Genomic DNA, 13309 nt, shown 5'->3' on the forward strand with positions numbered 1-13309 from the left:
CGAGATCGCACCACTGCACGCTAGGCTGGGCAACAGAGCAAGACTCTGTCTCAAAAAAAGTAATAAATAAACATTTTTTAAAAATAAAATACAGGCTAGTGTTACTTCAAAAAGGAAAAAAAAAAAACTTGGCTCTTAGCATTAATTCAAGATCCTAAGGGCAATGCGTTAACCGTAATGTTAGACACTTTCTGTATTGAATTGAGTCAACATGTATATTGTGAGGTGATCTCTGATCTCTAGTCTAGCTGTTTTCTATAATCGTGAAAAGAAAGAGGGGCTCGCTGCCGGGAGCAATGTGGTTTGCTATCAGATTAATTGCTGAGCCGAAGCCAGTGGACTCCACCTTGCTGTGATGATTCCCCAGCCCTCCCGACTGTCCATTGTCCCCAACACCCCAGGGTCACTGGAGCTTCCAGCTCTTTCTTCTCCAGTTGCCTTCTGGGAGCTGTCATGTCAGGACTTTTACACAGGAAGCAGAGACAATTGTAGGCTGATAACGAGGGGAGACGTGGCAGGCCACAGAGGCCAATCTGAAGTCAAAGAAGACAACCAGGGTTCACCTTGGCTCTTTTGAGACTCAGGAATTGTAGTTTGGAGACATGGATCTTTCATGGACACAGAAACATGTGGTTCCTGAAAACAGATTATTACAGCTACTCGGTTCAATTCAATGTAAAAAGGGAGTATTTGCTGTTAGAGGGAACCCTAACCAAAGTGTTTCGCCACTCCGGCACAGGGAATGGCTATGTGCATAGTACTGCAGTGTTTTTTTAAATTTAATTTAATTTAATTTTGTTTTATTTTGTTTTATTTTATTTTATTTTATATTTTATTTTTTGAGGCAGAGTCTCACTCTGTCACCCAGGCTAGAGTGCAAGGTGCGATCTCGGCTCACTACAACCTCCACCTCCCGGATTCAAGCGATTCTCCTGCCTCAGCCTCCCGACTAGCTGGGATTACTGGCGCCCGCCACCACGCCTGGCTAACTTTTGTATTTTTGGTAGAGACGGGGTTTCACCATGATGGCCAGGCTTGTCTCTAACTCCCGACCCCATGATCCACCCGCCTCGGCCTCCCAAAGTGCTGGGATGACAGGCGTGAACCGCCATGCCCGGCCACAGCAGTGTTTTATAGCACAGAATAATGTGAGGAGTCCGTTGTGATTTCATTTGTTTGAGGCAAGGTTGGATTTTGATCCAGAGCCTTTTAGGCTGTAGAGAGAGCTGGCTTCAGACACTGCATGAGTAGAACAGGGTAGGGGGTTGTACATGCCAGAGAGAAGGACACCTGTTACCCACCTTGTCCACGATGGTTTATGTTATGGCTATGCCTGTCCACCCCGCTCTCTGAGGACAGGTCAGTGGAGACCATGGTAATGGGGTAGGAACCTGTGGTCAATGCCGACATCATAAGCAACAGAAAACTGTTGGGCAGGTGCGGTGTCTCACGCCTGTCATCCCAGCACTTTGGGAGGCTGAGGCGGGTGGGTCACCTGAGGTCAGGGGTTTGAGACCATCCTGGCGAACATGGTGAAACCCCGTCTTTACTAAAAATATAAAAAATTAGCCGGGTGTGGTGGCACACACCTGTAATCTCAGCTACTCGGAAGGCTGAGGCAGGAGAATCGCTTGAACCCAGGAGGCAGAGCTTGCAGTGAGCCGAGATCGCACCACTGCACTCCAGCCTGGGCGACAGAGCAAGACACTATCTCAATTAAAAAACAAAAACAAAACAAAAAAAAGCCGAGCGCGGTGGCTTAAGCCTGTAATCCAGCACTTTGGGAGGCCAAGGCAGGCAGATCACGAGATCAGGAGATCGAGACCAGCCTGGCCAACATGGTGAAACCCCATCTCTACCAAAAATATAAAGAATTGACCGGGTGTGGTGGCAGGTGCCTGTAATTCCAGCTACTCGGGAGGCTGACGCAGCAGAATCACTTGAACCCAGGAGGCAGACCTTGCAGTGAGCTGAGATCGCACCACTGCACTCCAGCCTCGGCGACAGAGCAAGACACCATCTCAATTTAAAAAAAAAAAAAAAAAAAAAAAGGCTGGGCCTGATGGCTCACGCCTGTAATCCCAGCACTTTGGGAGGCCGAGGCGGGCAGATCACGAGGTCAGGAGATCAAGACCAGCCTGGCCAACATGGTGAAACCCCATCTCTACTAAAAACATGAAGAATTAACCAGGTGTGGTGGCAGGTGCCTGTAATCCCAGCTACTCGGGAGGCTGAGGCAGCAGAATCACTTGAACCCGGGAGGCGGAGCTTGCAGTCAGCCAAGATCACACCGCTGCACTCCAGCCTGGGTGATAGAGCAAGACACCATCTCAATTAAAAAAACAAACAAACAAACAAAAAAGGCTGGGCCTGGTGGCTCAGGCCTGTAATCCCAGCACTCTGGGAGGCCGAGGCGGGCAGATCACGAGATCAGGAGATCGAGACCAGCCTGGCCAACATGGTGAAACCCCGTCTCTACTAAAAAATACAAAAAATTAGCCAGGCGTGGTGGCACATGCCGGTAGTCCTCAGCTACTAGGGAGACTGAAGCAGGAGAATTGCTTGAACCCGGGAGGCAGAGGTTGCAGTGAGCCGAAACGGCACCATTGCACTCCAGCCTGGGTGACAGAGTGAGACTCTGTCTCAAAAAAAATAAAAATAAAATAAAATAAGAAAACACTAATCTTCTTTAAGTGCATAAATTTTTTCCAGGTGGAATAATTACAACACTGACCACAAGGGATGACCTTCTTGAGTAATGTTCCCTAAATAAATAACTAAGTGTTAGAAAGGGGGGGTTAAAGGGCAGCTGCGGTTGACTCTGTCTCAAGTTTCTGGCTTCCAGCATTCAGACTCACCCCACCCCCTACCCCAGTCTTCCTTCTCACGGAAATATCAAGAAGGAATATAGTTGGTGACAAGCGGTCAGGGTATACATGGGAGACATGAGCCTAATGAAATATAGGCCGGTCATGTTGGCTCACACCTGTAATCCCAGCACTTTGGGCGGCTGAGGCAGGTGCATCACCTGAGATCAGGAGTTCGAGACCAGCCTGGCCAACATGGTGAAACCCCGTCTCTACTAAAAATACAAATATTAGCCAGGCATGGTGGTGGGCACCTGTGATCCAAGCTACTCGGGAGGCTGAGACAGGAGAATCACTTGAACTGGGGAGGCGGAGGTTGCGGTGAGCTGAGATCGCGCCATTGCACTCCAGTCTGGGCAACAAGAGTGAAACTCCATCTCAAAATAATAATAAAAATAAAATTTAAAAAAATACAATTCGGCCGGGCGCGGTGGCTCAAGCCTGTAATCCCAGCACTTTGTGAGGCCAAGGTGAGCGGAGGAGATCGAGAGACAAGGTCAGGAGATCGAGACCATCCTAGCTAAGATGGTGAAACACCATCTCTAATAAAAATACAAAAAATTAGCCAGGCACAGTGGCACATGCCTGTAGTCTGAGATACTCAGGAGGCTGAGGCAGGAGAATTGCTTGAACCTGGGAGGCAGAGGTTGCAGTGAGCTGAGATTGCACCACTGCACTCCAGACTGGGTGACGGACCAAGTCTCCATCTCAAAAAAAAAAAAAAAAAAAAGATTCAATGAAGAGAGCACTTTTAATTTGTGATATGAGAAAGTGTCATTACATGACATTACAACTTAAAGCCTGGTTGCATGGAGACCAAAATTAACAAATAATACAGTAATGAAGACTGATATATTTGAACTCCATCAGTCTGGGTCTACACCTCCCAGGAGCTTGGTATATCTACTCTGTTTCTGACACAGGGAGGCTAAAAGTTGGCAGAATAAATAAATTGATATATGAGCCAGGTGTGGTGGCTCACACCTGTAAAACCAGCATTTTGGGAGGCTGAGGCTGGTGGATCATTTGAGGTTTGGAGTTCGAAACCATCCTGGCCAACATGATGAAACCCCGTCTCTACTAAAAATACAAAAATTAGTCATCCCAGCTACTTGGGAGACTGAGGCAGGAGAATTACTTGAACCCAGGAGAGAGAGGTTGCAGTGAGCCAAGACTGCAATTTTGCACTGCAGCCTGGGCAATAGAGTGAGAATCCATCTCAAATAATAATAATAATACATAAATAAATTGTTATATGGATGGTTAGATGGGGGGTGGAGGGAGGAAGGAGTAGATGAATGGATGGATAGATGAATGGACAGATTGATGGATGGATGGGTAGATGGATAGGTAGATGAATGAATGGATGGATGAATGATGGTTGGATGGATGAATGGATGGATAGATGACTGAGTAGATGAATGGATGGGTTGGTGGATGGATGGATGGATGGATGATGGATGAGTGGGTGGATGAATGGATAAATGTATGAGTGGATGGATGGATGGATGGTTAGATGGGTTGGTGGATGAATAGATGGGTTGGTGGGTGGGTGGATGGATGGATGGGTGGATGGATGGATGGATGGATTGAGGAATGGGTAGATGTGTTGGTGAATGGATGGATGGATAAATGAATGGGTGGGTGGGTGGATGGATAGATGGATGAGTAGGTGGGTGGATGGATGGATGGATGGATGGATAAATGGATGGGTGGGTGTGTGGGTGGATGGATGGACAGATGGGTGAGTGGATGGATGGATGGATGGATAGATGGGTGGATAGTTGAGTTGGTGGATAAATAGATGGGTTGGTGGATGGATGGGTGAATGGATAGATTGAGGAATGGGTGGATGAGTGGATGGATGAATAGATCGGTGAGTGGGTGGGTGGATGGATGGGTGGATGGATGGATGGATGGATGGATGGATACATGAGAGGATGGGTAAGTGGATGGGTGGGTGGATGGATGGATTGAGGAATGGGTGGATGGGTGGGTGGACAGATGAATAGATAGGTGAGTGGGTGGGTAAATGGATGGATAGATGGATGGATGGGTGGATGGGTTGGTAGATTAGTCGGTGGATAAATAGATGGGTTGGTAGATGGGTGAGGGCATGGATGGATGGATGGATTGAGGGATGGATGGATGGATGGATGGATGGATAGATAGGTACATGGATGGATGGATACATGAGAGGATGGGTGAGTGGATGGGTGGGTGGGTGGATGGATGGGTATATGGATGGATGGATGGATGGATGGATGGATGGATGGATGGATGCATGAGAGGATGGGTGAGTGGATGGGTGGGTGGGTGGATGGACTGAGGACTGGATGGATGGATGGATGGATGGACGGATGGATGGATGGATACATGAGAGGATGAGCGAGTGGATGGGTGGGTGGATGGATGGATTGAGAAATGGGTGGATGGGTGGATGAGTGGGTGAATGTGTAGATGGGATGGGTGAGTACACAAGTCTTGCTCACCTCCCAGCTGAGAACATATGTCCTACTTTATTTGGTCTACAGACAGTGCTTAAAGCTTGGACCCATAGAACAGTGTCTTGCCACCACTCCCCCACCTCATGCCATCCGTAGGTGACATATCCTCTGGTCACTGAAGAGGCCTCTGACATCTATATTTTTTTCCAGAAACTCAGATCCATTCCCAGCCAAAATCAAAAAACTCTTAACAAGCGTCATAATAATGATGGATGGATGGATGGATGGATGGCTGGATGGCTGGATGGATGGATGGATGGATGGATGGATGGATGAGTGGATGGATGGATGGATGGATGGATGGATGGATGGATGGATGGATAGATGAGTGGGTGGATGGATGGATGGATGGATGGATGGATGGATGAGTGGATGGATGGATGGATGGATGGATGGATGGATGGATGGATGGATGAGTGGATGGATGGATGGATGGATAGATGGATGGATGCACGGATGGATGGATAGATGAGTGGATGGATGGATGGATAGATGGATGGATGGATGGATGGATGGATGGATGCACGGATGGATGGATAGATGAGTGGATGGATGGATGGATAGATGGATGGATGGATGGCTGGATGGATGGATGGATGGATGGATAGATGAGTGGATGGATGGATGGATGGATGGATGGATGGATGGATGGATGGATGAGTGGGTGGATGGATGGATGGGTGGGTGGATGGATGGATGGATACATGGGTGACTGAGTGGGTGGGTGGGTTGACGAACAGATGGATATTATTAGTAGTAGTAGTACTATTATTATTTTTGAGATGGAGTCTCGCTCCGTCGCCCAGGCTGGAGTGCAATGGCATGATCTCAGCTCACTGCAACCTCCACCCCCCGGGTTCAAGTGATTCTCCTGCCTCAGCCTCCCAAGTAGCTTGGATTACAGGCGTGTACCACCAGGCCCGGCTAATTTTTTTTTTTAATTTTTGGTAGAGATGGGGTTTCACTATGTTGGCCAGGCTGGTCTTGAACTCTTGACCTCAGGTGACCCGCCCAACTCGGCCTCCCGAAGTGTTGGGATTACAGGTGTGAGCCACTGTGCCCGGCCATATTCCTTTATTATTATAAAATAATAATAATAATATAATTAGGTAAATGGTCCTTCACTTCTCTATTCAACCATTTTCCTACCCTTGATTTACCATCAGCTGCCCTTTTTTTTGGAAAAGTGTGGAGTTACTCCAAAGAAAACCTCCTATAGGTAATATGTAAACATCATTACCAGAAATCCGTGAGATCCATGAAAGCAACTACAATGGGTATGAAAGGAAATCACCGAAGTGGTTTTCTGAAAAAAATTTATACAGGCTATTTTTAGAGTGTTTTTAGGTTTACGGCAAAATTTGCAGAAAGTACAGAAAGTTCTTACATATCATCTCCCCAACTCACAGCTTCCTGTACGGTATGCTTGTTACAAACAAGGAACTAATACTGATATATTATGAACGGAATAGTCAATAACGGTTCACATTAGAGTTCTTTTTTGTTTGAGACAGAGTCTCACTCTCTCGCCCAGGCTGGAGGGCAGTGGTGCGATCTCGGCTCACTGCAACCTCCACCTCCCGGGTTCAAGCGACTCTCTTGCCTCAGCCTCCCGAGTAACTGGGACGACAGGCACCTGCCACCACGTCCAGTTAAGTTTTGTAATTTTAGTAGAGACGGGGTTTCGCCATGTTGGTCAGGCTGGTCTCGAACTCCCGACCTCAACCGCCCGCCTCAGCCTCCCAAAGTGCTGGGATTACAGGCGTGAGCCACCACGCCCGGCCCATGTTAGAGTTCTTTGTTGCTGGTGTAACTTCTGTGCGTTTGCACAAACACAGAGTGACGCTGGATCGACTATTATACGGTTCTTCTCACCCTGTCACCTCTGGCAACCCCTGATCATTGTACTGTCTTCATTCTTTGCTTTTTATTTATTTTTTTTTTTTCAGACGGAGCCTCACTCCGTCTCCCAGGCTGGAGTGCAGTGGCGCCATCTCGGTTCACGGCACCGTCCACCTCCCGGGTTTAAACAGTTCTCCTGCTTCAGCCTCTGGAGTAGCTGGGATTACAGCCACCCACCACCACGCCTGGCTAATTTTGTGTTTTCAGTAGAGACAGGGTTTCACCATGTTGGCCAGACTGGTCTCGAACTCCTGACTTCAGGTGATGCGCCCACCTCAGCCGGCCAAAGTGCTGGGATGACAGGTGTGAGCCAACACACCTGGCCAGTTTTGCCTTTTCTAGAATGTCTAATAGTTGCACTTATGGTCTGTAGCTGTCGCAGACTGACTTTCTTTTTTCATTCAATGGTTTTTGTTTGTTTGTTTGTCTTTTTGTTTTTTTGAGACAGAGTCTCGCTGCGTTGCCCAGGCTGGAGTGCAGTGGCGAGATCTCGGCTCACTGCAACCTCCACCTCCCGGGTTTAAAGGATTCTCCAGGCCGGGCGTGGTGGCTCACGCCTGTCATCCCAGCACTTTGGGAGGCCGAGACGGGCGGATCACGAGGTCAGGAGATCGAGACCATCCTGGCTAACACGGTGAAACCCCGTCTCTACAAAAAAATACAAAAAACTAGCCGGGCGAGGTGGCGGGCGCCTGTAGTCCCAGCTACTCGGGAGGCTGAGGCGGGAGAATGGCGTGAACCCGCGAGGCGGAGTTTGCAGTGAGCTGAGATCCGGCCACTGCACTCCAGCCCGGGCGACAGAGTGAGACTCCGTCTCAAAAAACAAAAAAAAAAGGATTCTGCTGCCTCAGCCTCCCAAGTAGCTGGGATTACAGGCACCTGCCACCACACCCAGCTAACTTTAGTATTTTTTGTAGAGACGGCGCTTTCAGTAGAGACTAGCATAGATGTTTAGTAGATGTTGGTCAGGCTGGTCTCGAACTCCTGACCTCGTGATCCGCCCGCCTCAGTATGTCTCCCGAAGTGCTGGGATGACAGGCGTGAGCCACTGTGCCCAGCCTTTATCCTCTCTCTTTGAGATCTCATGTCTCCTTCAAATGGATAAAACGAGCCGGCGTGGTGGCTCACGCCTGTCATCCCAGCGCTTTGGAAATTTGAGTCGGGCGGATCGTCTGAGGTCAGGAGTTTGAGACCAGCCTGGCCAACAATGTGAACCTGGTGTCTCCGAAAAATACAAAACTTAGCCGGGCATGGTGGCGGGCACCTGTAATCCCAGCTACCTGGGAGGAGGCGGCAGGAGAATCGCTTGAACCAGGAGGTGGAGGTTACCGTGAGCCGAGATCATGCCACTGCACTCACGCCTGGGCGACAGAGTGAGACAACATCTCAAAAAAGAAAAACAAAAAGTATAAAACCAAGCTGTAAGGCCAGGCACGGTGGCTCACGCCCGTCATCCCAGCACTTTGGGAGGCCGAGGCGGGTGGATCCCCTAAGGTCGAGTTCAAGACCAGCCTGGCCAACATGGAGAAGCCCTGTCTCTACTTAAAATACAAAAAAAAAAAAATTAGCCAGGTGCAGTGGTGGGCACCTGTAGTACCAGCTTCTTGGGAGGCTGAGGCAGGAGAATGGCCTGAACCGGGAGGCGGAGATTGCAGTGAGCAGAGATCGCGCCACTGCACTCCAGCCTGGGCGAGGGAGCCAGACTCTGTCTCAGAAAAAATAAATAAAAATAATGGCCAGGCACCGTGGGTCCTGCCTGTAATCCTAGCACTTTGGGAGGCCAAGGCAGGTGGACTGCCTGAGGTCAGCAGTTCAACACCATCCTGGCTAACACGGTCAATCCCCGTTTCTACTAAAATACAATCAATTAGCCGGGCGTGGTGGCACATGCCTGTCATCCCAGCTACTCGGGAGGCTGAGGCAGAATTGCTGCAACCCGGGAGGCGGAGGCTGCAGTGAGCCAAGATCACGCCACTGCGCTCCAGCCTGGGCGACAGGGTGAGACTCCGTCTCAAGAAAAAAGAAAAAAATCGGCCAGGGGTGGTGCCTTCTGAAGTCTGTCATCCCAGTACTTTGGGAGGCCGAGGCAGGTGGATCACCTGAGGTTGGGAGTTTGAGACCAGCCTGGCCAACATGGTGAAACCCCGTCTCTACTAAAAATACAAAAATTAGCCGGGCGCGGTGGCGGGCGCCTGTAGTCCCAGCTACTCAGGAGGCTGAGGCAGGAGAATCGCTTGAACCCAGGAGGTGGAGGCTGCTGTGAGCCGAGATCACGCCACTGCACTCCAGCCTGGGCGACAGGGTGAGACTCCATCTCAAAAAAATATAAAATAAAATAAAATAAAAATTTAAAAAACCAGCCGGGGATGGTGCCTCCCATATGTAATCCCAGAGTACTTTGGGAACTTGTTTTTTTTTTTTTTTTTTTTTTTTCTTTTTTGAGATGTCACGGGAATGCATCCTCAGCTTTGGTAAAAGAAGCTAAGTTCAATGAGACCCGTCTCAAATGTTAGGACTTCACACAGTTTTTATTTATCGATTAACGTGAACAAATACATTTCCTAATGAGACAGAAGGAAAGAGGAGGTTTCCGTTGGTGGCAGGTCTGCGAAAGTGTCTCTGATCGGAATCGCACACACCGTTCCTTGCAGTTCCTGCTGCTTTTGTGATAAAAATCAAGGCTTGCGGAGATCAAGGGCCTCAGAACACTGTGGCTCAACACTGGGCATCTTGAGATGTACGTCTTTATTCACACTCCTTACTGCAGCCTTGTCAGGGAGACCTGAATCTGTGACTGTATTTGTTTTTATTTTTTTTCGAGATGGACTCTTGCTCTGTCGCCCAGGCTGGAGTGCAGTGGCACGATCTCGGCTCACCGCAACCTCCGCCTCCCGGGTTCAAGTGATTCTCCTGCCTCAGCCTCCCAAGTAGCTGGGACTCCAGGTGCCCGTCACCACGCCCGGCTCATTCTTGCAGTTTAGTAGAGATGGGGTTTCTTGTTCTCAGGACCTCCTGAGGGCTGCGTCACGGGCCACGGCCACTCACATTTGGCTCCGAATAAATCTCTGCAAATATTTTACAGTGTTTTGTCACGTGCGTCCGTGGGAAGAGACCACCAAACAGGCTGCGTGTGAGCGATAGAGCTGTTCATTCACTCGGGGCCAGTGGCCTGAGTCCGAAAAGAGAGTCAGCAAAGGGAGATGGGCAACGGATTGCTTTTATAGTGCAGCAGGACCAGGCGCAGGCAAAATCCCTGAGACACCGGGTTAAAGAAGGAAGGGGCTTTGTTTGGCCGGCCGGGAGCTTGGGCAAAGGTAGCAGGACCAGCCGCAGTCAAAACGCCTCAGACAGGCCGGGTGCGGTGGCTCAAGCCTGTAATCCCAGCACTTTGGGAGGCCGAGATGGGCGGATCACAAGGTCAGGAGATCGAGACCATCCCGGCTAACACGGTGAAACCCCGTCTCTACTAAAAATACAAAAAAATTAGCCCAGCCTGGTGGCGGGCGCCTGTAGTCCCAGCTACTCGGGAGGCTGAGGCAGGAGAATGGCGTGAACCCGGGAGGCGGAGCTTGCAGTGAGCTGAGATCCGGCCACTGCACTCCAGCCTGGGCGACAGAGCGAGACTCCGTCTCAAAAAAAAAAAAAAAAAAAAAAAATGCCTCAGACAGGGAGTTAAAGAAGGAAGGGGGTTTATTCGGCCGGGACCATCGATCGGCAACACTCACGTCTCCAACAACCGAACTCCCCGAGTGGGCAATTCGTGTCCCTCTTAAGGGTTCTAAGGGGGTCTGCGTGAGAGGGACGTGAGGGATGGAGCAAGCAGGGGGTACGTCACTGGGGGCTGCACCGGTCATCACGACGGAACAGGACAGGATAGGGATGTTCACGGTGCTTTTCTATACAATGTCTGGGATCTGTAGACAACAGGACCGATTAGGTCACGGGTCCATCTTTAACTACCAGGTCCCAGGGTGTGGTGCCCGGCTGTCTGCTTACGAATTTCATGTCTGCCTTTTCGTTTTTACTTCTTCTTTCTCTGGAGGCAGACATTGCGCATAAGACAAGATGAGGGATGGTCTCCTCCCTTCGTAGGAGTCGGGTGGAGTGATGGAAAATTACAGCCAAAGGTGGTTTCCGATTGTTAGCAGAGGAGGGGGTTGCAAGGTGCATGGTGGAGAAATCCTAAAAGTCTTTGTCTGGAAAACCAATGGCACAAAGTCAACTGATTCGCTAACGTAGGGCAAGGACAAGGGACCATATAGTAAAATGTTGTAATTTGAGTTCATCAGTTAACTCAGGAACCGGCTGTTTCACTCCTATGTCGTTTTTTTTTGTCTTTGGCTGCTCCACACTTCTTGTCTGCGCAGGTCACGGGGGTGATAATGGCTGAGATTCGGCTCAGAGGCCTGACGAGTTTGACTGTTTAATTTATTTCCCTTCTTTTTTTGTTTTGTTTTGTTTTGCTTTTTTGAGATCGAATCTAGCTCTGTCACCCAGGCTGGACCAGTGCAGTGGCACAATCTCGACTCACTGCAACCTCCACCGCCCGGGTTCAAGTGATTCTCCCGCCTCAGGCTCCCGAGTAGCTGGGATGACAGGCACCTGCCACCACGCCCAGGCTAATTTTTGTGTTCTTAGTGGAGATGGGGTTTCACCATGTTGGCCACACTGACCTCCGGTGATCCACCTGCCTCGCCCTCCCAAAGTGCTGGGATTGCACACGTGAGGCACCGAGCCCAGCCGTATTTGACTCTTCTCATCGGCAAGACCGTGGAGGACTACAAAGCCAAGGAAAAGAGTGAGATCACGGCCTTTGCAGCAACACAGATGGAACTGGAGGTCGTTATCCTAAGCAAATTAGCACAAAAACAGAAAATGAAATACCACATGCTCACACTTAAAAGTGGGAGCTAAGGACTGAGCACCCACAGACATAAAGATGGAAACTATAGGCCGGGCGCGGTGGCTCACGCCTGTCATCCCAGCACTTTGGGAGGCCGAGGCGGGTGGATCGCTTGAGGTCAGGAGTTCGAGAGCAGCCCGGCCACCATGGTGAAACCCCGTCTCTACTAAAAATATGGAAATTCGCCTGGTGTGGTGGCTCACACTTGTAATCCCAGCTACGCAGGACACACACTTGTAATCCCAGCTACTCGGGAGGCTGAGGCAGGAGAATCGCTTGAACCCAGGAGGCGGAGGTTGCCGTGAGCCAAGATCGCGTCACTGCACTCCAGCCTGGGCGACAGAGCGAGACTCTGTCTCAAACAAAATTAAAATAAATAAATAAAATAAATGTACTGAGACCTGTCTCACATGTTCTGGGTCCACACAGCAATGAAAAACCCACTCATCCTCAAAAATAAAGTAAAATAAAAATCGGCCAGGCGCAGTGGCTCACGCCTGTGATCCCAGCACTCTGGGAGGCCGAGGTGAGTGGATCATGAGGTCAGGAGATGGAGACCATCCTGGCTAACACAGTGAAACCCCGTCTCTACCAAAAATACAAAAAAATTAACCGGGCGTGGTGGCGGGCACCTATAGTCCCAGCTACTCGGGAGGCTGAGGCCAGTGAATCACAAGGTCAGGAGATCGAGACCATCCTGGCTAACCCGGTGAAACCCCATCTCTACTAAAATACAAAAAAAAATTAGCCGGGCGCCTGTAGTCCCAGCTACTCGGGAGGCCAAGGCAGGTGGATCATGAGGTGAGGAGATCGAGACCATCCTGGCTAACCCGGTAAAACCCCGTCTCTACTAAAAAATACAAAAAAATTAGCCGGGCGAGGTGGCGGGCACCTGTAATGGCAGCTACTCGGGAGGCTGAGACACGAGAATGGCGTGAACCTGGGAGGCGGAGGTTGCAGTGAGCCAAGATCGCGTCACTGCACTCCAGCCTGGGCGACAGAGCGAGACTCAGTGTCAAAAAATAAATTAATTAATTAATAAAATAAAATAAAAACACAAAAGTAAGAGACAAGTGAACTACCCAGGAGTCCGGCTCGTCTCGGGGTCTGGGAAGCGCCTACCTTCACGG

The 13309-nt window shown here is 49.8% G+C and overlaps 1 protein-coding gene across 1 annotated transcript in view; it reads left to right on the forward strand.

Annotated features, from left to right (window-relative positions):
- Positions 1-2788: 2788 nt before the first annotated feature.
- LOC106995137 (granulocyte-macrophage colony-stimulating factor receptor subunit alpha) overlaps positions 2789-13309 on the forward strand; it is an 81758-nt gene continuing 71237 nt past the window's right edge. The window contains exon 1 of the mRNA XM_077988160.1: positions 2789-2798. The gene's annotated coding sequence lies outside the window, so the exon portion shown is untranslated. The remainder of the gene's footprint in view (positions 2799-13309) is intronic.

Source organism: Macaca mulatta, chromosome X (genome assembly GCF_049350105.2).
Source record: "Macaca mulatta isolate MMU2019108-1 chromosome X, T2T-MMU8v2.0, whole genome shotgun sequence".
Lineage (NCBI taxonomy): Eukaryota > Metazoa > Chordata > Mammalia > Primates > Cercopithecidae > Macaca > Macaca mulatta.